The 26,024-nt window shown below is 48.5% G+C and overlaps 1 protein-coding gene and 16 non-coding genes across 17 annotated transcripts in view; 16 read left to right on the forward strand and 1 right to left on the reverse strand.

Moving 5' to 3' along the window:
- The window catches only part of LOC142557082 (N-acyl-phosphatidylethanolamine-hydrolyzing phospholipase D-like), a 129,653-nt gene that overhangs the window by 53,170 nt on the left and 50,459 nt on the right, over nucleotides 1-26,024 (reverse strand). The window lies entirely within an intron of this gene.
- On the forward strand, nucleotides 3,673-3,744 carry TRNAQ-CUG (transfer RNA glutamine (anticodon CUG)). The gene has a single exon. It is a non-coding gene; the product is annotated as a tRNA-Gln (tRNA).
- Nucleotides 15,663-15,734, forward strand: TRNAE-UUC (transfer RNA glutamic acid (anticodon UUC)). The gene has a single exon. It is a non-coding gene; the product is annotated as a tRNA-Glu (tRNA).
- Nucleotides 15,741-15,812, forward strand: TRNAQ-CUG (transfer RNA glutamine (anticodon CUG)). Its single transcript has one exon. It is a non-coding gene; the product is annotated as a tRNA-Gln (tRNA).
- Nucleotides 15,882-15,953, forward strand: TRNAE-UUC (transfer RNA glutamic acid (anticodon UUC)). Its single transcript has one exon. It is a non-coding gene; the product is annotated as a tRNA-Glu (tRNA).
- TRNAQ-CUG (transfer RNA glutamine (anticodon CUG)) lies at nucleotides 15,960-16,031 on the forward strand. Its single transcript has one exon. It is a non-coding gene; the product is annotated as a tRNA-Gln (tRNA).
- Nucleotides 16,106-16,177, forward strand: TRNAE-UUC (transfer RNA glutamic acid (anticodon UUC)). The gene has a single exon. It is a non-coding gene; the product is annotated as a tRNA-Glu (tRNA).
- On the forward strand, nucleotides 16,184-16,255 carry TRNAQ-CUG (transfer RNA glutamine (anticodon CUG)). The gene has a single exon. It is a non-coding gene; the product is annotated as a tRNA-Gln (tRNA).
- On the forward strand, nucleotides 16,326-16,397 carry TRNAE-UUC (transfer RNA glutamic acid (anticodon UUC)). The gene has a single exon. It is a non-coding gene; the product is annotated as a tRNA-Glu (tRNA).
- Nucleotides 16,549-16,620, forward strand: TRNAE-UUC (transfer RNA glutamic acid (anticodon UUC)). The gene has a single exon. It is a non-coding gene; the product is annotated as a tRNA-Glu (tRNA).
- TRNAQ-CUG (transfer RNA glutamine (anticodon CUG)) lies at nucleotides 16,627-16,698 on the forward strand. The gene has a single exon. It is a non-coding gene; the product is annotated as a tRNA-Gln (tRNA).
- Nucleotides 16,772-16,843, forward strand: TRNAE-UUC (transfer RNA glutamic acid (anticodon UUC)). The gene has a single exon. It is a non-coding gene; the product is annotated as a tRNA-Glu (tRNA).
- On the forward strand, nucleotides 16,850-16,921 carry TRNAQ-CUG (transfer RNA glutamine (anticodon CUG)). Its single transcript has one exon. It is a non-coding gene; the product is annotated as a tRNA-Gln (tRNA).
- TRNAE-UUC (transfer RNA glutamic acid (anticodon UUC)) lies at nucleotides 16,995-17,066 on the forward strand. The gene has a single exon. It is a non-coding gene; the product is annotated as a tRNA-Glu (tRNA).
- On the forward strand, nucleotides 17,073-17,144 carry TRNAQ-CUG (transfer RNA glutamine (anticodon CUG)). Its single transcript has one exon. It is a non-coding gene; the product is annotated as a tRNA-Gln (tRNA).
- On the forward strand, nucleotides 17,219-17,290 carry TRNAE-UUC (transfer RNA glutamic acid (anticodon UUC)). The gene has a single exon. It is a non-coding gene; the product is annotated as a tRNA-Glu (tRNA).
- TRNAE-UUC (transfer RNA glutamic acid (anticodon UUC)) lies at nucleotides 22,359-22,430 on the forward strand. Its single transcript has one exon. It is a non-coding gene; the product is annotated as a tRNA-Glu (tRNA).

Consider the following 26,024-nt stretch of genomic DNA (forward strand, 5'->3'; position numbering starts at 1 on the left):
GCACCATGCTCCGGGCCTTCTCCCCTCCGGTTTTCACCAATAATGGCTACCAACCCGTCGCTTAGCCTCGGCACGCTAAACGTTCGAGGTCTGGCCGCCAAAAGGAAACAGAGTCAGGTTTACAGACTACTAGTGGACCACGACCTCGACGTTTTAGCCGTGCAAGAAACCAAGGTAGACGGCGAGGAGGAGACCGGGAGCATGGTGCAAAGGTTCACGTATAACTACTATACGGTAGTGAGCCACGCCTTAGGGACTTCAGCAGGGTGTGTGCTGTTCGTGAGGAAGCTCCCTGGTCTTGTTATAGATGGTTACTTCTCCTGTACTTCTGGTCGACTTGTCTTTTGTGACTTCAGCTATTGTAATGTCCAATGGCGCGTGTTTTGCATTTATGCGCCTAATACTGTGCAAGAGAGGGCAAATTTCTTTTTGAGTTTAAAGCATCATTTACATGTGCAAAAAATGATAGCCTGTGTAGGCGACTTCAACTGCGTATTGAAAGCTGAGGATAGGTCTACGCGTCGCGTGGTTTGTGACAAAAGTAGTGATATCCTGGCGCAGATCACACACGAATTCGAATTAGAAGATATCGCAGAATGTTTTCGCGGTCACGGAGACGTAAGCTACACTCACTTTCAGGGCACAAGTCACGCACGCTTAGACCGTATCTATCTTTCATATGATTTAGTTGAAAAATGCCAGTGCTACACAGTTACGGCCATATCATATTCTGACCACTGCCTGGTAAAATGCACGGTGGGCAGGAAGAAAGAACGAAACAAGTTCGTCTGGGAACTGTGGAAATTGAATGCAGAGCTGTTACGGGATGAAACTTTTAACGAAAATGTAGTGGCTACTCTGAATTCTTTTGGAACAGACAGTTCTACGAAATTTGGTGAGGAATGGGAGTTGCTGAAGCAAAGCATTAAATTGAAGGCAATCGAAAGAAGTAGCGTACTGCGATATGAACAAAAGGCCAGAGAAAAGGATTTAACAACATTGCTAGAAAAATTTGCGAAGCTTGAATGCATGCAACCTGGCGCCTATCAACAAGATATGCGCGCCGTTAAGAAGAAGCTCGAGGTATTCGACGAAGATCGCTTCCGAGGTGCGCTTGTGCGCGCCAGAGCAGAAAGGCTATCATGCGGGGAAACGCCAACGAAAAGAGCACTGGGGTTAGAAAAAAAGCACTCGAGACGTAAGCAGATTGAGGCTATCGAATATGAAGGGGTGGTATTAACGGATAACAATAATATAGGGCGTGCTTTCTTTGAGCATTACAAAGAACTTTTTACATTCAGGCCTGTCAACATGCACGATTTCAAGAAATTATTTTTGCAACGAATCCCACAGCTGTCGAGTGAGGTTAAAGAAACCTTAGAACGACCATTAACAGAACATGAAGTGATGAAAGCCATCGAAGACCTGAATCCTGGGAAGTCGCCAGGTCCAGACGGTCTTTGTGCCGCATGGTACAAATCGTTCAAAAGCCACCTAGCTCCTATCTTAACAGCAGTTTTCAAGGAAGCATATGAACTGAAAATACTTCCACCATCCTTTGGCCAGTCCCATACAGTACTAATACCGAAAACAGAAGAGACCGAAAAGCTCAAGCAACTTTCCTCCTACAGACCCATAGCGCTTACTAACTGCGACTACAAAATATTGATGAAGGTGTTGGCACGACGGGTCCAGTCAGTTATTCAGGAAGTAGTCGGCCCACACCAGACGTGTGGTATTCGTGGAAAAACCATTTTCACTAACATCCATAAAATGAAGTGTGTGCTGGAGTGTTGTGACGCCATGTGCGATGCAGTAGCCATCCTCCAGCTAGACTTGGAGAAGGCGTTTGATTGTGTTTCTCACGACATATTGCTTACCATCCTTGAACACGTTAATTTTGGCCACATAATCACTGAAGGGGTGACCATGGCGTACCGGAGCTGCTATACCAGACTTATAGTTAATCAGATGTTGGGGGCCCCCATTAACGTGAAGCGCTCCGTTCGCCAGGGTTGTCCACTCAGTCCACTCCTGTTTTGTGTCTACATAGAAACTCTATGTCTGGCCATCATTGAAAATGAATGTATTAAGGGGTTTAGTCTTCAATCAGCAGAAGTGAAGCTACTGGCATACGCTGACGATGTGGCTGTGTGCTGTAAGGACAAACAAAGTGTATTGAATACTGTGAATATCGTCAAAAAGTTTGGTAACGTCACTAACAGCTACGTTAACTGGCAGAAATGTTTGGGGTTTTGGCATGGAAGATGGGCTTCTACACCAGACCACTTTTCGAACGTAAACTGGGTCACGACGCCAGTGAAGTACCTTGGAGCACCCCTTGATGCCTACAAGGACAGTAGCGAGTACTGGAAGGAGCGGACAAAACAACTAAAAGAAAAAGCCGACCGATGGAACGCCTGTTACTTGTCAATATTCGCGAGAGCTACAGCGTGCAACATGTTTCTCGTGACAAAGATCTGGTACGTAATGCAGGTACTACAGTGCTCTCGTATTAATGTGCAGAAACTGCACCGCGTGTTCGCTGTATTCGTGTGGGCATCAAGCTGGGAGCGATGTAGCCGAGATAATCTCTTCCGGCGCGTGAAGGATGGTGGTCTGGGGTTGGCGCACCTCTTCTTGCGTCAACTGGTGAATAGATTCTCCTTCTTTCGAGATACAAACGACCCATTTCTGCGCACGGTGATCCAAATGAGGCTGTCAAGATCACTTCCCGAATTCGTTGTAGGTACGGAAATAATGCCAGGACCAGTCCGTGGTTTCTTTCGGGAAATAGTTCAGAGTGTTTCCTTTTTGCGTGTTCGTTTTTCAAGTGCATATTTGTGGAGTGTAAAACGGAAAAAGTTATATCGTGATTTATGTGACAGTGTTTTGCTGGTACCTATGTACAGAGCCCCGTACAGTGGAGGCCCAGGCCTAGATGTATTGAAAAGGGTGAAGAAGATGCCAGTTCAACCAGCCACTAAATCGTTCTTTTTTAAATTACACACTGGTACTGTACCTGTTAAATTCTTCCTTGAACAACGTGGGTTCTACATGCCATGGGGAACCCACTGCCTTATATGTAAAAAAACAGAAAGCATAGATCATGTCTTCATCCACTGTTGGGAAGGGGTCTTTTTCTGGGACGTGTTACAAAGGACTCTAAAAAAGGAGCTACCTATAGATCCCCACGGAATCAGGTTTCTGCCAGTATATGACGACGAAGGTTTCCCGTACGACCTGATCATGCTTACGGGCCTCCACTGTTTATGGCGCGCAAGAATGGCGGGTTACCATTGTGACCCGGATGCCCGACCGGCGCGTCTGTACTTTTGTGAATCCATGCAACGGTATGTGGAAGTGATGAAGATGCAACAGCCTGTTCCTGAGTGGCTGTCGAGGGTTGAACCCCTTACAGCACTAAAGGAATTTTAATCCGACAACGTCGTGCCACAGTAGCGGACGGCAGCGAATGTAAATATTACTGTTCCTTGTTCCGTTTGTGTATTCATCCCTTTTTGCTTCTTTGGTCTTTGTTTATATCATTTAGGAATTTGTGTTGTGTTATGTCGAGTACTGGCAATAAAGAAAAAAAAAGTGGTCTAGTGGCTAGGATACCTGGCTTTCACCCAGAAGGCCCGGGTTCGATTCCCGGCGTCGGAACGGTGTGGTCTCATGGTGTAACGGTTAGTACCCTGGACTCTGAATCCAGCAATCCGAGTTCAATTCTCGGTGAGACCTCTTTCCTTTGTTTTTCTCACAGCGCACGGTCTGTGTATAGCGAGCAGAAGCAGCGCTGCACTAACCGCTCCCGTTCTCCGGCGTGGTGTAGTCATTCCATTTCCGGCCACCGCAGTGAACGGACACGGAATGCCTTGCTCCGTAGGGGCGGATACAGCGGCCCTCGGCCGTGGCACCAGGTGTACGGATAAGCCTTACCCGGATTGGATTATCAAGTTGTTTTGCCTCATCTGCCTTCAGGTACATCAGTTTTGTATACAGTATTTTTGCACGCGGATGTTAAAACCAGGCCGTATCGGGTCGAGCACTTTCGAGATGCGCTCGAGCGTCTTGCACTGCTGCCGGAAGTGGTGGCCCTTGGCGCCTTCCAAATGAACCATGTGTGGGCGGTGACCTTCCGTGATGAAGCTTCGAAGAAAAAGATGCTTGCGGCAGAAACATTCAACGTGAAAGACCAGCCCTGTGTCGTTTATGATCCCTGCAACCAAGGCATCAGACTGAAGCTTTATTGGCTGTTGCATTTCGTTCACGACGATGAGGTTCGAGCAGCGTTAGCCCCTTACGGAAGGGTTACAGATATCGCCCGCGAAAAGTGGCGGGTACAGGGATGTAATGATAAAGGGTCCACCACCCGTTTGGTGACACTCTTGCCAAAACCTGGAATTACAGTTGAAGACTTGCCTCATCAGGTGCGCGTCGCGGAAAACTTAGCGCTCGTGCATGTACCAGGAAGGCCCCCGTTATGCCTCCGGTGCAATGGAACTGGACATATCAGGCGCGAGTGTCGCATACCACGCTGTGCACTCTGTCGACGATTCGGCCACGAAGAACAAGACTGCGTGCGATCCTATGCAGCGGTAACAAGTCCAGTTAAAGGCGACGAGATGGCTGAACACATAATGGACCATGCTGATGCCGATGCAGCATCCCGAGCAACGACCGAAGAACCGGCGGCAGACAGCACACCCTCTGACGCGTCTCCACTTCAGGAAAACTCCACTGGGCCCGGCGACAGCCAATCTGGCGAGGCAAAGAGCGTGCTGGTTGGGAAGCCGACTAACGACCAAAACGTCAATGAGAGAAAGGACGCGATTTTAGTAAGCGCATCAGTGACTACCGCGAAAGACGAGACCGAAGGCATTGAGGATGTTGAAATGACAGCAGCCGCTAAAGCAGCTGCAAAGAGGCCTCGTGAGGCCACTGACGGATCTCAAGCCTCACCCGAACCATCGAGCAGCGGCGAGCCGTCGCCGAAGACCGCTATAACGAGACGAATGGGCCTCAAACCGAAGCCGAAGATACCGCCTGATAGGCGGTCGGCTTCAACATTGACCCCGACTTAGGGGCGCGAAGTGTGTTCAGCCAGCCTGTCCTCAGTATAAGACGTTACATAGCGGACAAGTAGAATGTGACCTGTGCTGGTTTTTGCTATCACTGCCTGTCCAGATGTGAGTACCGTTCCGTCTGTTTGCTAATCCAAAAAAATGGCTGTTAATCTGACATTTCCCCTTTGTGTAGCTACGTTGAATGTGAGGGGTTTGGCATCCCGCAGGAGGCAGTGCCAGTTAAGCCGTCTCTTGTTGGAAAATGACATTGACATAATGGCAGTGCAGGAAACCAAAGTAGAAAGCGAAGAGCAAACGCACAGAATGGTCGAACCTTTCAGGGATAGGTATAATGTATGTGTGTCTCATGCTAGAGGCACTTCAGCGGGTTGCATGATACTCGTTCGAAAATGCACCGATATTGTAACGCAATCTGTAGAGTCCAGTGATGATGGCAGGCTACTATTCATCGACTTTGGCATTTGTGGCCTCCTTTGGCGTGCAATATGTGTGTATGCTCCGAATAACATTAACGAACGTGTAGAATACATAGATAACCTGAGAACATGCATGACTTACGAAAGGAACATAATTTTATTTGGAGACTTTAATTGTGTGTGCAGGCCGCAAGACAGAATCAACAGATTGACTTACCGCGATAGAAGTGCGACACTATTAAACGCGCTTGTAAACGAGCTTGAACTGGACGACGTTGGTTGTATTTTTGACGGTGACGAGCACGTACAGTATACGCACTACCAAGGTGTAAGTCATGCTAGACTAGATCGCATATATGTTCCGGCAGCTGCGATACCACACATTACTACATACAAAGTAAAGAACGTCACATTTAGCGATCACTGCTTGGTGATAGCGACACTAGGAACCAAGACAAAAGCGTCAAAGTTTAGTTTGAACTTGTGGAAATTAAATGATACACTGTTGGATGATGAAATTTTTGTTAAAAAAGTAAAGGAAAGGATAGAGGAAATATGTTCGGTTGAATCTTCCAATTTCACAGCGCTTTGGGAGCAATTTAATAATGAAGTAAAGATTGCGGCGATTGACCGAGCTTGCGTGCGGCGCAGCATTGAAAAACAACAAGAGAAAGAACTTAGGAGCATGTTAGATCATATGATTGCGGTTGAGAGTGCTAACCCTGGACACTTTAGCAAGGAACTACGTGACCTTAAAAGTAAGCTCGAAGTGATAGATGAAAAGAAATATCGTGGAGCGATCGTCAGAGCACGGGCTGAAAGACTATGGCTAGGGGAAACGCCTACTAAGCGGGCACTCGGGGAAGAAAAAAGGCAAGCAGTAAAAAAAGAGATAAAAGAAATAAGATATAAAAACGATGTGACGCGCGACAAGGAACTGATAGAGAAAGCGTTTGTTGAATGCTATCGAAAACTGCTAAGCCCAAAAATAAAGGATACAGAAGCCTTTCGAAACGAATTTTTGTCGCTCATGCCAAGGCTAGGCGATGAAGTAAGACAAACGCTTGAACGGCCAATTAGTCTGAATGAAGTAAAACAGGCCATTGATGAACTAAGCACTGGCAAAGCACCTGGGCCTGATGGACTAGGGGCTGCCATTTACAAATGCTTCAAGGAAGAACTGGCACAAGCGTTACATCGCGTGATAAATGAGTGCTATGAACAAAAAAGAGCACCTTTATCTTTTAGAAAATGTCATGTAGTACTCATTCCAAAATCGGATGATCCCAGGAAATTGTTGGATGTTGAGGCCTATCGACCTATAAGTCTTACGAATGTAGACTATAAAATATTTACAAAGGTGCTAGCCAAGAGATTGCAGAGCGTTATCACACACCTCGTATTACCTCACCAGACATGTGGCATCAAAGGAAGGACAATCTACACAAATATACACACCGCTAGAACTATCCTAGAATGCTGTGACATGACTCAAGATAACATAGCTATGATACAACTGGATCTTCAGAAAGCATTTGATAGAGTTAATCATGACATACTACAGTTATTACTAGAACATTGTAATGTAGGTAGCGTTATCAAGGAGGGCATCAAGATGGTGTATGAAGAGTGTGCAGTAAACCTTATAATTAACAACACCGTAAGTGAAAACATTCCAGTACTGTCAGGTATAAAACAAGGGTGTGCCTGTTCGTCTCTTCTTTTTGCACTTTATTTGGAACCCTTATGTTTAAAAATTCGCATAAATAAAATGGTGCATGGTTACTCCTTTTATGCTACTGAAGTAAAAATACTGGCATATGCCGATGATATAGCTATATTCTGCAAAGACAAAGACAGTATTAAAGAAGCTGTTAAGGAAGCTACATCATTCTGTAGTGCTACCGGAAGTGCCATTAGCTGGGATAAATCTCTGGGCATTTGGCATGGAAATTGGGGGTGTTTAGATCGCACCGCTGGTACGATCTGTTGTTGGGAACTCGGCGCTGACGCCCGTGGTTGTACCTGGGTCGCAAGCCCCAAGGGTAGCGTTGGCCTGGCGGCCTGGGGTACAACTGGAAGCATCCGAAGGTCCCGGCAAAGCATGAGTCGACTGGTAACAACGAAACAACTTGTTTATTTTAACATCGCAATGAGTTGGCGGTCAGGACGACCGAAGAGAGACGGGAGAGCACTTTACTCAACAGAAGAAATCGGAGCCCTCCTTCTTGGCGTCCGGGGGCAGCTGTTTTTATACTCTCGCAGTTGAGGGCAAGAAGGAACCCCTCAAAAGACGAGCACGTGAATGTACAATGGGCTAATGGTGACGCACACTGTCGTAGCGCTGCCGTAGCACCATGTCGAGCACGATCTCGTAGCACCCTGTCGAGCACGATCTCGTAGCACCCTGTTGTAGCGCTGCCGTAGCACCATGTCGAGCACGATCTCGTAGCACCCTGTTGTAGCGCTGCCGGTCGGGCACAATGACTGGAATGAGAGGATGATCCCTGCTTTGGCATCGCCTGTTTCGGGCACAATGACTGGAATGAGAGGATGATCCCTGCTTTGGCATCGCCTGTTTCGGGCACAATGACTGGAATGAGAGGATGATCCCTATGCGGTCGCATCGCCGCAGTCGCGCCAGGAAACACCTGGCGATGAGCGTTGCGGCGACGACGATCGGGCCAAAATGTCTGCCGCCCCGCCGCAGTCGCGCCGGCAAAACCACGTGTCGCAGGCGAAACGCAACAGACCGCCCCGCCGGGGGAAGGAGATCCCGATGGACAGGGGACTGCATCCGCTGTCCGGAGGGATGTCGCTCGATGATGCTCATAATCGAAGTCGGGCGTCCCTCGACGTTTCTTGAGCGCAGCGCACAGAGAAGGCCTCGTTCTCTCGTTCAGGTTCGCACGGGACACTGCAAAGTGACTTCGGGAGAGTTCACATTTTTGTTCTCGTTCCCGGCAAGCGTTAGAACTACGCTGAAACTCAACCGCTCAGTCAGCAAGCACGGCACAACCCTCACTAAGCCCTGCCAGGCTCTTTCCCCTTTTTATACCACTGCCTAGTTCCTTACAGTAGTCTAGCATCACTCAGAACGCGTCCACAAATTGAAAAATTGCACTAGAAAGCATATCATCACTTTGAAACACTAAACAAAAGCAATATGTTAAAAAAAATCCTGCCTCAGGAAGAAAAACATCAGTAACAAACAATTTTGAGGCTGATTCCTACGTTAGGGGCTTCGACTTAAGCCATCGGCGTTACCGTTGAGACTCCCCTTTTTGTAACGCACCTCAAAGGAATATTGTTGTAAAGCGAGGCTCCAGCGCAGGAGGCGGCCATTTTTGGGAGAGATGGTCTGCAGCCATTGGAGAGGGCAGTGATCCGTCTCAATGAAAAACCTCGAGCCGGCTAGATAGCATGACAATTTCTGAACGGCCCACACGAGACACGCACACTCTTTCTCGGTGGCGCTATACGCCTGCTCACGACTGGACAGCTTACGACTAGCATACAGGACGGGGTGTTCTACTTCTCCATTTTCCCGTTGGCACAGTACAACGCCCATGCCTCGCTCACTAGCATCGCACTGAACAATGAACCCTTTTGTATAGTCTGGCGATCGTAGCACAGGCTGGCTTGTTAGGGCACTCTTTAGGGCGCTAAAAGCTCTTTCCTTTGTCTCGTCCCAGACGACTGTTTGAGGCTCTGTTTTTCTTAGAGCATCCGTCAGGGGAGCCGCGATATCAGAGTACCTAGGGATGTACCTCTGATAGTAGCCGGCGACACCCAAGAACGACCGAATATCGGTCTTGGTGCGCGGTTGCGGAAAGTCTCGCACAGCGGCCACTTTTATTTCAGAGGGGCGGCGACGACCCTGACCAATCACGTGACCGAGGTAGACAACCTCGGCCTGTGCTAACTGGCACTTAGGAGCCTTGACTGTCAAGCCCGCTTCGCGCAGGCGGGTTAGCACTGCCCGCAAGTGTGTCATATGCTCAGACCAGGATGCGGAGAATATCGCTACGTCGTCTAGATACGGTAAAGCGAATTCTTGCTGTCCCCGCAACACTTTATCCATGAGGCTTGAAAAACAGTATGGCGCGTTCTTCAAACCAAAACTCAACACTTTAGGACGGAATGTTCCCATTGGTGAAATGAACGCCGCATACCTACTAGCCTCTTCTGTAAGTGGAACCTGCCAATAACCCCTGACAAGATCTAGGGTGGAAATAAACTGAGCGCTACTAACTTTCTCAAGGCGCTCCTCGATGTTAGGGATCGGATAAATTTGATCCTTAGTGATGGAATTAAGCCTGCGGTAGTCGACGCAAGGACGAGGTTCCTTGCCCGGTACCTCAACTAAAATCAAAGGGGAGGTATAATCACTCTCACCTGCCTCAATAACACCGAGCTGTAGCATTTTCTTTACCTCAGCCTCCATAATATCGCTCTGGCGGGGTGACACCCGATACGCCTTGGATCGTACTGGCTCTGGGGAGGTAAGTTCTATATCATGAGTAAGTACAGAAGTCCTACCAGGCCTCTCAGAGAACAGACCTTGAAACTCTTGTAATAGCTGGTGTAGTTCGGTTTTCTGCTCAGGCGACAGCGGTGCTTTACTGATAAGGTCACTAATGACTTGACCGGTGTCTTCCCTGTTCGTCACTGAGCCTAGTCCCGGAAGCTCGACCGGAAGCTCTTCAGGAACGTTTACCATCATGCACACCACTGCTTCCCTTTGTCTATAAGGTTTGAGCAGATTACAGTGGTAAACTTGCTGTGCTTTCCGCTTTCCTGGCAGACTTACCACGTAGTTAACGTCCGACAGTTTCTGAACAATGCGTGCTGGGCCCTCCCACTGCACGTCTAGTTTGTTGTTTAGCGATGTGCGCAATATCATGACCTCATCGCCAACCTCAAAACGACGGGCCCTGGCTGTCCGATCATAATAAACCTTGGCCCTCTGCTGGGCCTTTGTCATTGCTTCACCTGACAACTCCTGTGCCCTTCTTAAGCGTTCGAGGAGCTTAAGCACGTACTCCACCACGACTGGGTCGTCGCCCCTACCTTCCCATGATTCTCGAAGCATGCGAAGCGGAGATCGAAGCGAGCGACCGTACACCAGTTCAGCTGGCGAAAACCCCGTAGCCGCATGCGGCGCGGTCCTTAAAGCAAACATCACCCCAGGCAGACACAGCTCCCAGTCAGTTTGATGTTCAAAACACAAGGCTCTCAACACGCGCTTCATGACGGAGTGGAGCTTCTCAACGGAATTCGACTGTGGGTGGTACACTGAGCTGTGTAACAGCTTTACCCCACACCTTTCGAGAAAAGTTGTCGTCAAAGCGCTAGTAAACACTGTGCCCTGATCTGATTGGATTTCCGCAGGGAAACCAACTCGCGCAAATATGGACAGTAGTGCATTAACTATCTCAACTGAGCTGAGTTCTTTAAGCGGCACTGCTTCAGGGAACTTTGTCGCTGGGCAGATCACAGTCAAAATGTGTCTGTACCCCGTGGCTGTTACCGGCAGAGGTCCCACAGTATCAATAACGAGCCGTCTAAAAGGCTCCGTAATGATAGGTACCAATTTCAACGGCGCCCTCGATTTGTCCCCTGGTTTGCCCACCCGCTGACAAGTGTCACATGTCCTCACGAAATGGTCTGCGTCCCGAAAACACCCTGGCCAATAGTACTCTTGCAAGAGACGGTCCTTAGTTTTCTTAACTCCTAGGTGTCCGGACCACGAACCCCCGTGTGACAAGCGCAACAGATCCTGACGATAGCATTGAGGCACGACCAGCTGATCGAACTCCACTCCTCGGCGGTCTAGATACTTCCGGTACAGGACTCCACCTCTTTCCACAAAACGCGCAGTTTTCCTGGCGATACCTTCTCTGACATTGCAGCGCACGTTTTCCAGGCTGCCATCCTTTTTTTGCTCGGCTATCAAAGCCGACCGGCTGACTCTTAGCAACCTATCAAGTCCGTCTGACGTAGGCGCGATGAGCAAATCTGTAGATAGCTCTTCTAACTTTCCCGTGTCGGGCGGTTCCTCTCCAGTATCTGGCGCCTTCAACGCTACAGACTCAATTTTATTCAGTTCGGGCGTGCTCTGAATATCAGCTTGCTGCGCCTCTGACCCTTTTTCGTTGTTTGATAACGTCGGCCCCGCAACTACCGCCTTTGCAGCGAGCTCCCGAACCTTCGATCTGGTTAAGGCCTGAACACTAGCTTCACCAAACAAAAGCCCCTTCTCGCGCAGGAGGTGATCGGACCTGTTTGAAAATAGGTACGGGTACTGGGGTGGCAGCATAGATGACACTGCCGCCTCTGTCTCAAGCGCTCCGAAAGGTCCTTCAATAAGCACCTTTGCTACTGGCAGACACACGCTATGAGCTTCCACGGCTTGCTTGATCCACGCGCACTCGCCCGTGAACATATGGGGTTCTACGTAAGACGGGTGAACTACATCCATCGTAGCTGCGGAATCGCGAAGCACTCGGCACTCTTTCCCGTTCACGAGGAGGTCTCGCATGTAAGGCTCGAGAAGCTTCATGTTCTCGTCAGTGCTGCCTATTGAAAAAAACACAACTTTTGGTGTTGTTTCCGGACACTGCGCCGAAAAGTGACCCGGCTTCTGGCACGTATAACAAACGCGCGCTTGCCTCATCTCGAACCGCTTTCTGCGTTCGGCTTCGGCTGCCGCCGTCTCCTTAGGTTCGGTCGCACTGCTTCCACTCGCATCCGCACTACGCGTGTTCCCCTTTGCTCTCATGGGTGTGAACTTCGGCCTCTCAAATTTCGAGCCAAATTCACCCTTTTGACCGTCCTTAGCTCCGCGAGCCCGACGCGTCACAAACTCCTCGGCTAGCTCAGCGGCTTTAGCCACCGTACAAACGTCTGGCCTATCCAAGACCCAGTATCGCACGTTCTCCGGTAACCGACTATAAAACTGTTCTAGCCCGAAACACTGCAGAACTTTATCGTGGTCACCAAACGCTTTCTCTTCTTTGAGCCACTCCTGCATGTTCGACATAAGCCTATACGCAAACTCTGTATATGACTCACTTCTGCCTTTCTCATTTTCCCGAAACATCCGACGGAACGCCTCCGCAGACAGCCGGTACTTTTTTAGCAGACTCGATTTTACTTTGTCGAAATCCTCTGCTTCCTCTCTATCCAAGCGAGCGACTACGTCGGCCGCCTCGCCGGGTAACAAAGTGAGCAAGCGCTGTGGCCACGTTTCCCGAGAGAACCCCTGCTTCTCGCACGTTCGCTCAAAGTTAACCAGGAACAAACCAATGTCCTCTCCAAGCTTAAACGGCCGCATCAGGTCAGTCATTTTGAACAATACGCGTTCTCCTGCACCGTGTGCCTGACTTCCATTACGAGCGCGTTCCATTTCTACCTCAAGACGCTTCATTTCCAAAGCGTGTTGACGGTCACGCTCTTGTTGCTCTCGCTCTTTCTGTTCTTTAAGTTCGCGCTCCTGTCTTTTTGCAGTCTCCCTCTCTTCAATGGTCTCAAGGCATTCCGACAGCTCGTCATCCTCAGCCTCTAACTCAAGAATAGCCTTTATCAGTTCTGGTTTTCTGAGTTTGTCTGAGACATCCAGACCCAACTCTCTTGCAAGCTCCAACAATTTCGGTTTGCGCAACGACTTCAAATCCATGGCTGCTCTGAATGCTGCTTTCTCTACTGCCTATTATTGTCTTGCCGCAACTAACCCGGCAGCAACGACAACCACAATTACCAGCTCTGTTTCTAACACTAACAAAAGCCTGGCAAAGCTCAGAAGAAGAAAGTCCCGCACTCACCAAACCTCGCAGGCAGGAATTCCGCGCAGTCGTTCCGCTGCAGGCAACCAGTCGTCACACAGGGCTCGTTGCACTGCTCCCGGATCGTCGTTGAGCTGCTCAGCATACAGTCAACTGCATCTCTTCGCTGCTGGCCTCCGTTGTCGCGATCTCACCGCTGGCAGACAGTTGTTTGAAGTCGTAGGCGATTTCACCGCTGCCAACCAGATGTTTGGATCGCACCGCTGGTACGATCTGTTGTTGGGAACTCGGCGCTGACGCCCGTGGTTGTACCTGGGTCGCAAGCCCCAAGGGTAGCGTTGGCCTGGCGGCCTGGGGTACAACTGGAAGCATCCGAAGGTCCCGGCAAAGCATGAGTCGACTGGTAACAACGAAACAACTTGTTTATTTTAACATCGCAATGAGTTGGCGGTCAGGACGACCGAATAGAGACGGGAGAGCACTTTACTCAACAGAAGAAATCGGAGCCCTCCTTCTTGGCGTCCGGGGGCAGCTGTTTTTATACTCTCGCAGTTGAGGGCAAGAAGGAACCCCTCAAAAGACGAGCACGTGAATGTACAATGGGCTAATGGTGACGCACACTGTCGTAGCGCTGCCGTAGCACCATGTCGAGCACGATCTCGTAGCACCCTGTCGAGCACGATCTCGTAGCACCCTGTTGTAGCGCTGCCGTAGCACCATGTCGAGCACGATCTCGTAGCACCCTGTTGTAGCGCTGCCGGTCGGGCACAATGACTGTAATGAGACGATGATCCCTGCTTTGGCATCGCCTGTTTCGGGCACAATGACTGGAATGAGAGGATGATCCCTGCTTTGGCATCGCCTGTTTCGGGCACAATGACTGGAATGAGAGGATGATCCCTGCTTTGGCATCGCCTGTTTCGGGCACAATGACTGGAATGAGAGGATGATCCCTATGCGGTCGCATCGCCGCAGTCGCGCCAGGAAACACCTGGCGATGAGCGTTGCGGCGACGACGATCGGGCCAAAATGTCTGCCGCCCCGCCGCAGTCGCGCCGGCAAAACCACGTGTCGCAGGCGAAACGCAACAGGGGCAAGAGCCGGAGGCGTATGCAAACATGAGATGGACAAGTATTCCTGCTAGATACTTGGGGGTTCCTCTCCAACATTATGGAAATACTGCAGAATACTGGGCAGGAGAGACAGAAAGGCTCAAGGATCAGTCTGAAAAATGGGGAGGGCATAACTTTTCTATGTTTTCCCGCGCTACAGTCTGTAATGTGTTTTTTGTTGCAAAAGTGTTTTACGTACTTCAAGTGTTCAGTATGAGCAGAACTTGTGTCCAAAAATTACACAGAGTGTTTGCCACCTATATATGGAATTCTACCTGGGAACGCACCAGTCGGTTAAACTTGTTCCTTTCGGTGCGACACGGAGGGCTTGGTCTGTGTCATTTATTTTTGAAACAAATAGTTTCAAAGTTTTTCTTTCTGAGAGACCAGAGAGATGTTTTCTTGAGTACTGTTATACACATGAGGTTGTGTAATCATATCCCGGATTATATTGTCTCATCAAATGCAGATACGCGTGGAACACTGAGCAGTTTTTGGCGCGAAATAGTGTCTGCATATCAAGTACTGAAGCCACGGTTTTCCTTAGAATATTTGAGCGCAGTGGCACGTAAACGATTGTACAAAGATCTAATTGATGTGTTTTACCAATACCGTTGTACCGCTCCATCTATCAACTAGGACCAGAACGAGACGTATTAAAACGAGTTCGAAAAATGCCAGTAAGAGCGTCATCTAAATCATTCTTTTTCCAACTGCACACGGGCACGCTCGCTGTAAAACCGTGGCTTCAAAGCAAAGGCATCTTTGTCCCATGGGGATTACACTGCCTGATATGTCGAAAGGAGGAAACGATAGAACACATCTTTTTGGACTGTCACGATGCTTTTTTCTTGTGGGACATCCTTAAACGGACACTTCAGAAAGATTTGCCAGTAACACCCTTTGGTATCCGATTCTTGCCATGTGAAGATCCAGATGAAATGCCATGCGACATGTTCATGTTACTGTGTTTGCATAGTGTGTGGAAAACGAGGATGGCGGTCAGAAATGCGGATGTCAACGCAAGATCGGCCATGCAAAACTTCAGTGAATACTGTGTATGCGTACGAGATGTTCTCAAAATCCAGAGGGACCCACCGGATTGGATACCTGTGCTTGATAAGCTGGCTTCTCTGAAGCCATTTTACCTTTGCACTCCAGCCATGAAAAGCCTCACGCGTCTTTTATTGTACTTGTAAAATTGTATTTATGAGTCCTGTGTTTGGAAGTGCCAAACCGGCAATAAAGAAAAAAAAATCCGGCGTGGTCTAGTGGCTAGGATACCTGGCTTTCACCGAGGAGGCCCGGGTTCGATTCCCGGCGTCGGAAGGGTGTGGTCTCATGGTGTAACGGTTAGCACTCTGGACTCTGAATCCAGCAATCCGAGTTCAAATCTCGGTGACACCTCTTCTTTTTCTCGCAGCGCGCGGGCTCTATTTGGCAAGCAGAAGCAGTGCTGCGTCACCACCATTGTTCTCCGGCGTGGTCTAGTGGCTAGGATACCTGGCTTTCACCCAGGAGGCCCGGGTTCGATTCCCGGCGTCGGAAGGGTGTGGTCTCATAGTGCAACGGTTAGCACTCTGGACTCTGAATCCAGCAATCCGAGTTCAAATCTCGGTGAGACCTCTTCCTTTTTTTTTCTCGCAGCGCGCGGGCTCTGTTTAGCGAGCAGAAGCAGCGCTGCGTCACCACCATTGTTCTCCGGCGTGGTCTAGTGGCTAGGATACCTGGCTTTCACCTAGGAGGCCCGGGTTCGGTTCCCGGCGTCGGAAGGGTGTGGTCTCATGGTGTAACGGTTAGCACTCTGGACTCTGAATCCAGCGATCCGAGTTCAAATCTCGGTGAGACCTATTCTTTTTCTCGCAGCGCGCGGGCTCTGTTTGGCGAGCAGGAGCAGCGTTGCACTAATCGTTCCCCTTCTCCGGCGTGGTCTAGTGGCTAGGATACCTGACTTTCACCCAGGAGGCCCGGGTTCGATTCCCGGCGTCGGAATGGTGTGGTCTCATGGTGTAACGGTTAGCACTCTGGACTCTGAATCCAGCAATCTGAGTTGAAATCTCGCTGAGACCTCTTCCTTTTTTTTCTCGCAGCGCGCGGGCTCTGTTTAGCGAGCAGAAGCAGCGCTGCGTCACCACCATTGTTCTCCGGCGTGGTCTAGTGGCTAGGATACCTGGCTTTCACCCAGGAGGCCCGGGTTCGATTCCCGGCGTCGGAAGGGTGTGGTCTCATGGTGTAACGGTTAGCACTCTGGACTCTGAATCCAGCAATCCGAGTTCAAATCTCGGTGAGACCTTTTCCTTTTTTTTCTCGCAGCGCGCGGGCTCTGTTTAGCGAGCAGAAGCAGCGCTGCGTCACCGCCATTGTTCTCCGGCGTGGTCTAGTGGCTAGGATACCTGGCTTTCACCCAGGAGGCCCAGGTTCGATTCCCGGCGTCGGAAGGGTCTGGTCTCATGGTGTAACGGTTAGCACTCTGGACTCTGAATCCAGCAATCCGAGTTCAAATCTCGGTGAGACCTTTTCCTTTTTTTTCTCGCAGCGCGCGGGCTCTGTTTAGCGAGCAGAAACAGCGCTGCGTCACCGCCATTGTTCTCCGGCGTGGTCTAGTGGCTAGGATACCTGGCTTTCACCCTGGAGGCCCGGGTTCGATTCCCGGCGTCGGAAGGGTGTGGTCTCATGGTGTAACGGTTAGCACTCTGGACTCTGAATCCAGCCATCCGAGTTGAAATCTCGGTGAGACCTGTTCCTTTTTTTTTCTCGCAGCGCGCGGGCTCTGTTTAGCGAGCAGAAGCAGCGCTGCGTCACCGCCATTGTTCTCCGGCGTGGTCTAGTGGCTAGGATACCTGGCTTTCACCCTGGAGGCCCGGGTTCGATTCCCGGCGTCGGAAGGGTGTGGTCTCATGGTGTAACGGTTAGCACTCTGGACTCTGAATCTAGCCATCCGAGTTGAAATCTCGGTGAGACCTGTTCCTTTTTTTTTCTCGCAGCGCGCGGGCTCTGTTTAGCGAGCAGAAGCAGCGCTGCGTGGCCACGTTTGTTCTCCGGCGTGGTCTAGTGGATTCCACTTCCGGCCACCGCAGTGAACGGACGCGGAATGCCTTGCTCCGTAGGGGCGGATACAGCGGCCCTCGGCTGTGGCACCAGGTGTACGGATAAGCCTTACCCGGATTATCAAGTTGTTTTGCCTCATCTGCCTTCAGGTACATCAGTTTTGTATACAGTATTTTTGCACGCGGATGTTAAAACCAGGCCGGTTCGGGTCGAGCACTTTCGAGATGCGCTCGCGCGTCTTGCACTGCTGCCGGAAGTGGTGGCCCTTGGCGCCTTCCAAATGAACCATGTGTGGGCGGTGACCTTCCGTGATGAAGCTTCGAAGAAAAAGATGCTTGCGGCAGAAACATTCAACGTGAAAGACCAGCCCTGTGTCGTTTATGATCCCTGCAACCAAGGCATCAGACTGAAGCTTTATTGGCTGTTGCATTTCGTTCACGACGATGAGGTTCGAGCAGCGTTAGCCCCTTACGGAAGGGTTACAGATATCGCCCGCGAAAAGTGGGGGGTACAGGGATGTAATGATAAAGGGTCCACCACCTGTTTGGTGACACTCTTGCCAAAGCCTGGAATTACAGTTGAAGACTTGCCTCATCAGGTGCGCGTCGCGGAAAACTTAGCGCTCGTGCATGTACCAGGAAGGCCCCCGTTATGCCTCCGGTGCAATGGAACTGGACATATCAGGCGCGAGTGTCGCATACCACGCTGTGCACTCTGCCGACGATTCGGCCACGAAGAACAAGACTGCGTGCGATCCTATGCTGCGGTAACAAGTCCAGTTAAAGGCGACGAGATGGCTGAACACATAATGGACCATGCTGATGCCGATGCAGCATCCCGAGCAACGACCGAAGAACCGGCGGCAGACAGCCCACCCTCTGACGCGTCTCCACTTCAGGAAAACTCCACTGGGCCCGGCGACAGCCAATCTGGCGAGGCAAAGAGCGTGCTGGTTGGGAAGCCGACTAACGACCAAAACGTCAATGAGAGAAAGGACGCGATTTTAGTAAGCGCATCAGTGACTACCGCGAAAGACGAGACCGAAGGCATTGAGGATGTTGAAATGACAGCAGCCGCTAAAGCAGCTGCAAAGAGGCCTCGTGAGGCCACTGACGGATCTCAAGCCTCACCCGAACCATCGAGCAGCGGCGAGCCGTCGCCGAAGACCGCTATAACGAGACGAATGGGCCTCAAACCGAAGCCGAAGATACCGCCTGATAGGCGGTCGGCTTCAACATTGACCCCGACTTAGGGGCGCGAAGTGTGTTCAGTCAGCCTGTCCTCAGTATAAGACGTTACATAGCGGACAAGTAGAATGTGACCTGTGCTGGTTTTTGCTATCACTGCCTGTCCAGATGTGAGTACCGTTCCGTCTGTTTGCTAATCCAAAAAAATGGCGGTTAATCTGACATTTCCCCTTTGTGTAGCTACGTTGAATGTGAGGGGTTTGGCATCCCGCAGAAGGCAGTGCCAGTTAAGCCGTCTCTTGTTGGAAAATGACATTGACATAATGGCAGTGCAGGAAACCAAAGTAGAAAGCGAAGAGCAAACGCACAGAATGGTCGAACCTTTCAGGGATAGGTATAATGTATGTGTGTCTCATGCTAGAGGCACTTCAGCGGGTTGCATGATACTCGTTCGAAAATGCACCGATATTGTAGCGCAATCTGTAGAGTCCAGTGATGATGGCAGGCTACTATTCATCGACTTTGGCATTTGTGGCCTCCTTTGGCGTGCAATATGTGTGTATGCTCCGAATAACATTAACGAACGTGTAGAATACATAGATAACCTGAGAACATGCATGACGTACGAAAGGAACATAATTTTATCTGGAGACTTTAATTGTGTGTGCAGGCCGCAAGACAGAATCAACAGATTGACTTACCGCGATAGAAGTGCGACACTATTAAACGCGCTTGTAAACGAGCTTGAACTGGACGACGTTGGTTGTATTTTTGACGGTGACGAGCACGTACAGTATACGCACTACCAAGGTGTAAGTCATGCTAGACTAGATCGCATATATGTTCCGGCAGCTGCGATACCACACATTACTACATACAAAGTAAAGAACGTCACATTTAGCGATCACTGCTTGGTGATAGCGACACTAGGAACCAAGACAAAAGCGTCAAAGTTTAGTTTGAACTTGTGGAAATTAAATGATACACTGTTGGATGATGAAATTTTTGTTAAAAAAGTAAAGGAAAGGATAGAGGAAATATGTTCGGTTGAATCTTCCAATTTCACAGCGCTTTGGGAGCAATTTAAAAATGAAGTAAAGATTGCGGCGATTGAACGAGCTTGCGTGCGGCGCAGCATTGAAAAACAACAAGAGAAAGAACTTAGGAGCACGTTAGATTATATGATTGCAGTTGAGAGTGCTAACCCTGGACACTTTAGCAAGGAACTACGTGACCTTAAAAGTAAGCTCGAAGTGATAGATGAAAAGAAATATCGTGGAGCGATCGTCAGAGCACGGGCTGAAAGACTATGGCTAGGGGAAACGCCTACAAAGCGGGCACTCGGGGAAGAAAAAAGGCAAGCAGTAAAAAAAGAGATAAAAGAAATAAGATATAAAAACGATGTGACGCGCGACAAGGAACTGATAGAGAAAACGTTTGTTGAATGCTATCGAAAACTGCTAAGCCCAAAAATAAAAGATACAGAAGCCTTTCGAAACGAATTTTTGTCGCTCATGCCAAGGCTAGGCGATGAAGTAAGACAAACGCTTGAACGGCCAATTAGTCTGAATGAAGTAAAACAGGCCATTGATGAACTAAGCACTGGCAAAGCACCTGGGCCTGATGGACTAGGGCTGCCATTTACAAATACTTCAAGGAAGAACTGGCACAAGCGTTACATCGCGTGATAAATGAGTGCTATGAACAAAAAAGAGCACCTTTATCTTTTAGAAAATGTCATGTAGTACTCATTCCAAAATCGGATGATCCCAGGAAATTGTTGGATGTTGAGGCCTATCGACCTATAAGTCTTACGAATGTAGACTATAAAATATTTACAAAGGTGCTAGCCAAGAGATTGCAGAGCATTATCACACACCTCGTATTACCTCACCAGACATGTGGCATCAAAGGAAGGACAATCTACACAAATATACACACCGCTAGAACTATCCTAGAATGCTGTGACATGACTCAAGATAACATAGCTATGATACAACTGGATCTTCAGAAAGCATTTGATAGAGTTAATCATGACATACTACAGTTATTACTAGAACATTGTAATGTAGGTAGCGTTATCAAGGAGGGCATCAAGATGGTGTATGAAGAGTGTGCAGTAAACCTTATAATTAACAACACCGTAAGTGAAAACATTCCAGTACTGTCTGGTATAAAACAAGGGTGTGCCTGTTCGTCTCTTCTTTTTGCACTTTATTTGGAACCCTTATGTTTAAAAATTCGCATAAATAATATGGTGCATGGTTACTCCTTTTATGCTACTGAAGTAAAAATACTGGCATATGCCGATGATATAGCTATATTCTGCAAAGACAAAGACAGTATTAAAGAAGCTGTTAAGGAAGCTACATCATTCTGTAGTGCTACCGGAAGTGCCATTAGCTGGGATAAATCTCTGGGCATTTGGCATGAAAATTGGGGGCAAGAGCCGGAGGCGTATGCAAACATGAGATGGACAAGTATTCCTGCTAGATACTTGGGGGTTCCTCTCCAACATTATGGAAATACTGCAGAATACTGGGCAGGAGAGACAGAAAGGCTCAAGGATCAGTCTGAAAAATGGGGAGGGCATAACTTTTCTATGTTTTCCCGCGCTACAGTCTGTAATGTGTTTTTTGTTGCAAAAGTGTTTTACGTACTTCAAGTGTTCAGTATGAGCAGAACTTGTGTCCAAAAATTACACAGAGTGTTTGCCACCTATATATGGAATTCTACCTGGGAACGCACCAGTCGGTTAAACTTGTTCCTTTCGGTGCGACACGGAGGGCTTGGTCTGTGTCATTTATTTTTGAAACAAATAGTTTCAAGGTTTTTCTTTCTGAGAGACCAGAGAGATGTTTTCTTGCGTACTGTTATACACATGAGGTTGTGTAATCATATCAAGGATTATATTGTGTCATCAAATGCAGATACGCGTGGAACACTGAGCAGTTTTTGGCGCGAAATAGTGTCCGCATATCAAGTACTGAAGCCACGATTTTCCTTAGAATACTTGAGCGCAGTGGCGCGCAAACGATTGTACAAAGATATAATTGATGTTTTTTTACCAATACCGTTGTACCGCTCCATCTATCAACTAGGACCAGAACGAGACGTTTTAAAACGAGTTCGAAAAATGCCAGTAAGAGCGTCATCTAAATCATTCTTTTTCCAACTGCACACGGGTACGCTCGCTGCAAAACCGTGGCTTCAAAGCAAAGGCATCTTTGTCCCATGGGGATTACACTGCCTGATATGTCGGAAGGAGGAAACGATAGAACACATCTTTTTGCACTGTCACGATGCTGTTTTCCTGTGGGGCATCCTTAAGCAGACATTTCAGAAAGATTTGCCAGTAACACCCTTTGGTATCTGATTCTTGCCATGTGAAGATTCAGATGAAATGCCATGCGACATGTTCATGTTGCTGTGTTTGCATAGTGTGTGGAAAACGAGGATGGTGGTCAGAAATGCGGATGTCAACGCAAGATCGGCCATGCAAAACTTCAGTGAATACTGTGTATACATACGAGATGTTCTCAAAATCCAGAGGGACCCACCGGATTAGATACCTGTGCTTGATAAGCTGGCTTCTCTGAAGCCATTTTAGCTTCGCACTCCAGCCATGAAAAGGCTCACGCGTCTTTTATTGTACTTGTAAAATTGTATTTATGAGTCCTGTGTTTGGAAGTGCCAAACCGGCAATAAAGAAAAAAAATCCGGCGTGGTCTAGTGGCTAGGATACCTGGCTTTCACCCAGGAGGCCCGTGTTCGATTCCCGGCGTCGGAAGGGTGTGGTCTCATGGTGTAACGCATTCCACTTCCGGCCACCACAGTGAACGGTCGTGCAAGCATGTGCTCCCTCGGAGCGGTTACAGCGGCCAATGGCCGCGGAACTAGGTCTTATGACAAGCAGGCTGAAGATTACCAGGTTTTTATGCCGCATCTGGCCACAGGTGATTCCGTTTTGATTACGGTTTTTTGCATGGTTGCCTAAGTTAAAGGCCGTATCGTTGCGAGCATTTATGCGACGCACTCGACCGCCTTTCACTGCTGCCGCAAGTGGTTGCCCTCGGGGCATACCAAATGAATCACCTGTGGGCAGTGACGTTCAAGTACGAGGAAGGAAAGAAGAAGATACGGCTGCAGACACCTTCAATGTCAAGAATGAGCGCTGCATGGTTATAGACCCCTGCGACAGAGGAGTACGCCTGAAGCTCTACTGGCTACTCCATGGTGTGCCGGACGACGATGTGCGAATACTCTGGCGGTCTTCGGAAAGGTGATTGAAATTACAAAAGAGAAATGGAAGGTGAGAGGCTGCATTGATAAAGGATCAACAACGCGCTCCGTAACACTAAAACTGAAAGTGGGCGTCACCATCGAAGATTTGCCTAATCAACTTCGTGTTGCTGAAGATGTCGCACTCGTCCACGCTCCAGGCAGAGCTCCGCTCTGCCTCCGGTGCCGCGGCATCAGCCACATACGTCGGGAGTGCTGTGTTCCACGTTGCGGGTTCTGTCGTCGCTATGGCCACGACGAGACCCAGTGCGTGCGCTCCTACGCCAGCGTAGCAGGCCCAGCCCGGAGGGATTTGGTTTCCGAGCACATGATGGACGCAGTTGATGCTGAAGAAGCTACCCGAGGACATGGCGAGGAAGGATAGACTGAGGCAACAGTGCCTCTGCACACCCCAGGCGGAGACGCCAAAGAGCCTAGTAGCGAGGAAGACCCTGGGCCTATCGCTACCGTAGCGAGCCTGGACACACCGAAAGAAGACGCAAACAACACCCAAGACCACAGCAGCGATTCTTTTCCGGAAAACACGAAAGCCACAGAGGAAATTCCCACAGATGTCGATATGGCAGCGTCTGGCAGCGGACCTGCAAAGACAACCCGAGAGGAAACTGGAGACACCTCTGCAAGAGGTGTTGGAGCAAGCACCGGAAACTTTCCACAAAGGCTGCAATGTCCAGATGGCAGCGTTTCAAGCCAACGCCAAACCTTGCGCCGGCCCGACGGACTAATTCAAAACTGCCGCCTTCTTAGCGGCGGCTTTTTCTTTCTTTTTTTCCCTTGTACAACCCCACTCAGTCAGCGGAGTACTTGTTCGCGTTAATACCCTGGAACGGCCACATATATGGAAGCTTTGTCAGCCCATGCCCCTGTTTGACGCAAAAATGTGAGTAAAATATTGGCAATAATCCCAACTTGATATGGCAGTCAACATTAAAAATGCCTTGCGCATCGCAACCTTTAATTCAAGAGGCCTTTCTGCACGAAGACGGCAATTATCAACTAAGTCGCATTCTATTAGAAAGTCATATAGACTTGTTAGCGGTCCAAGACACCAAAATCGAGAGTGATGAACTTACTGACAAAATGGTTGACGTCTTCCGTAGCAGATATAATGTATGCGTGAGTCATGCAGTTGGTAGGTCCGGCGGTTGTGCTATCTTTATTCGAAAAAGCATTGGGGTTATTGAATCTGTGTCTAGTAGTGAAAATGGCCGGCTAGTATTTTGCGATTTTGTTTTTGCTGAAATTGCCTGGCGTGCTGTTTGTGTCTATGCACCGAATAGAATCACTGAGCGGCAAGATTTTTTAATACTGTGCGACCTTGTCTAGAAAGCGAAAGGAGTGTATTACTTCTTGGCGACTTCAATTGCGTATGTCGACCTGAAGATCGATCTAGTAACAGAAATCATAGAGATAAAAGTGCACAAGTATTACGCGTAATGATTGAGGAGAATGAACTCGAAGATATTGGCTTAGTTTTGACGCATGAAGACCAAGCAAAATACACTCACTTTCAGAATGTGTCTCTTGCTAGATTGGATCGAATTTATGTGCCTGCTGAATTTGTACCTTTGTGTTCTCAGTACCATATGCAGCATGTGAGCTTTAGTGATCACTGCTTAGTCATGATTATACTTTAGGTGCGAAGAAAAAAGTGTCAAAGTTCAACTGGGATTTGTGGAAATTCAACAAAAAATTACTACAGGATGAAATGTTTGTTGCAAAGATAAAGGAATATATAAACAGCATGCAGCTGAATCAAACATGTAATTTTATACCGGTGTGGGAACAGTTCAAGATCGACTTCAAAATTGCCGCTTTGGAAAGAGCAAGTATTTTAAGGCAGAAAAAAAAACTGCAAGAAAAGGAGCTGCATATTGCGTTAGATTACATGGTCAGCGCAGAGAATGCTAAGCCCGGGTTGTTCTCGAAAGAAATAAAAGAAGTAAAGGCGAAGCTTGAGATCATAAAAACAGAAAAGTATCGCGGCGCAATGATAAGGGCGCGGTGCGAGCGGCTATGGTTGGGTGAGACGCCCACAAAGCGCGCGCTCAGCGATGAGAAGAGACATGCAGTATCGAAGGAAATTAGTGAAATCAGTTTTCAAAATAACGTTACTCGAGAGAGTGAAATGATAGAGCGTGCCTTTGTTGAATATTACAGAAAACTTTTTAGTCATAAAGCATGCGATACTGAAAGGTTTTGAAGTGTTTTTCTGCCGCTCATGCCTAGTCTTGATGACGAGACAAAACAGTCACTTGAAAGGTCAATAACAGTCGCAGAAGTTGAGCAGGCCATAGAGGATTTCAGTCCTGGTAAATCACCTGGCCCAGATGGTCTCGGGGCAGCTGTATACAAGTTCTTCAAAAGTGAAATGGCAGAATTTCTACACCGAGTTATTGAAGAGTGTTATGAAAAGAAACTAACACCACCGTCCTTTCGAACATCCCACGTCATACTCATTCCGAAAACTAATGACCCGGTCAAACTGCTTTCAGTAGAAACATACCGACCGATAAGTTTAACGAATACTGATTACAAGGTCTTCATGAAAGTTTTGTCTCGCCGTTTCCAAAGTGTTGTAAAGTCCCTTGTAGGTTCGCATAAGACCTGCGGAATTAAAGGAAGATCTATACTTACAAACAGCCATGTAGCAAGAACTGTTCTTGAATGTTGTGATGCCATGCAGGATCGGATTGCTATGCTTCAACTAGATTTGAATAAGGCATTTGGCAGAGTCGTGCACGAAATATTGTTCCTTATACTGAACCACATCAATGTAGGATCTTTAGTTCTAGAGGGAGTGAAAATGGTGTATGACAAATGTACAGTGAAACTTGTGATTAATAGGAAACTGAGTGAAAGTATTTGCGTTGAAACTTCTGTAAAACAAGGCTCTTGTTTATCATCCCTCCTTTTTGATCTTTACCTCGAACCCTTTTGTTTAAAAGTACTTGAAGATCCGATCATTCGGGGCTACATTTTTTTCAATACTGAAGTTAAGGTCCTTGCTTACGCTGACGATATAGCAGCCTTTTGCGAAGATGAAAGAAGCGTGCGTGAAGTTGTACGAGAGGCTAAGGAT

Source organism: Dermacentor variabilis, chromosome 9 (assembly GCF_050947875.1).
Source record: "Dermacentor variabilis isolate Ectoservices chromosome 9, ASM5094787v1, whole genome shotgun sequence".
Classification (NCBI taxonomy): domain Eukaryota; kingdom Metazoa; phylum Arthropoda; class Arachnida; order Ixodida; family Ixodidae; genus Dermacentor; species Dermacentor variabilis.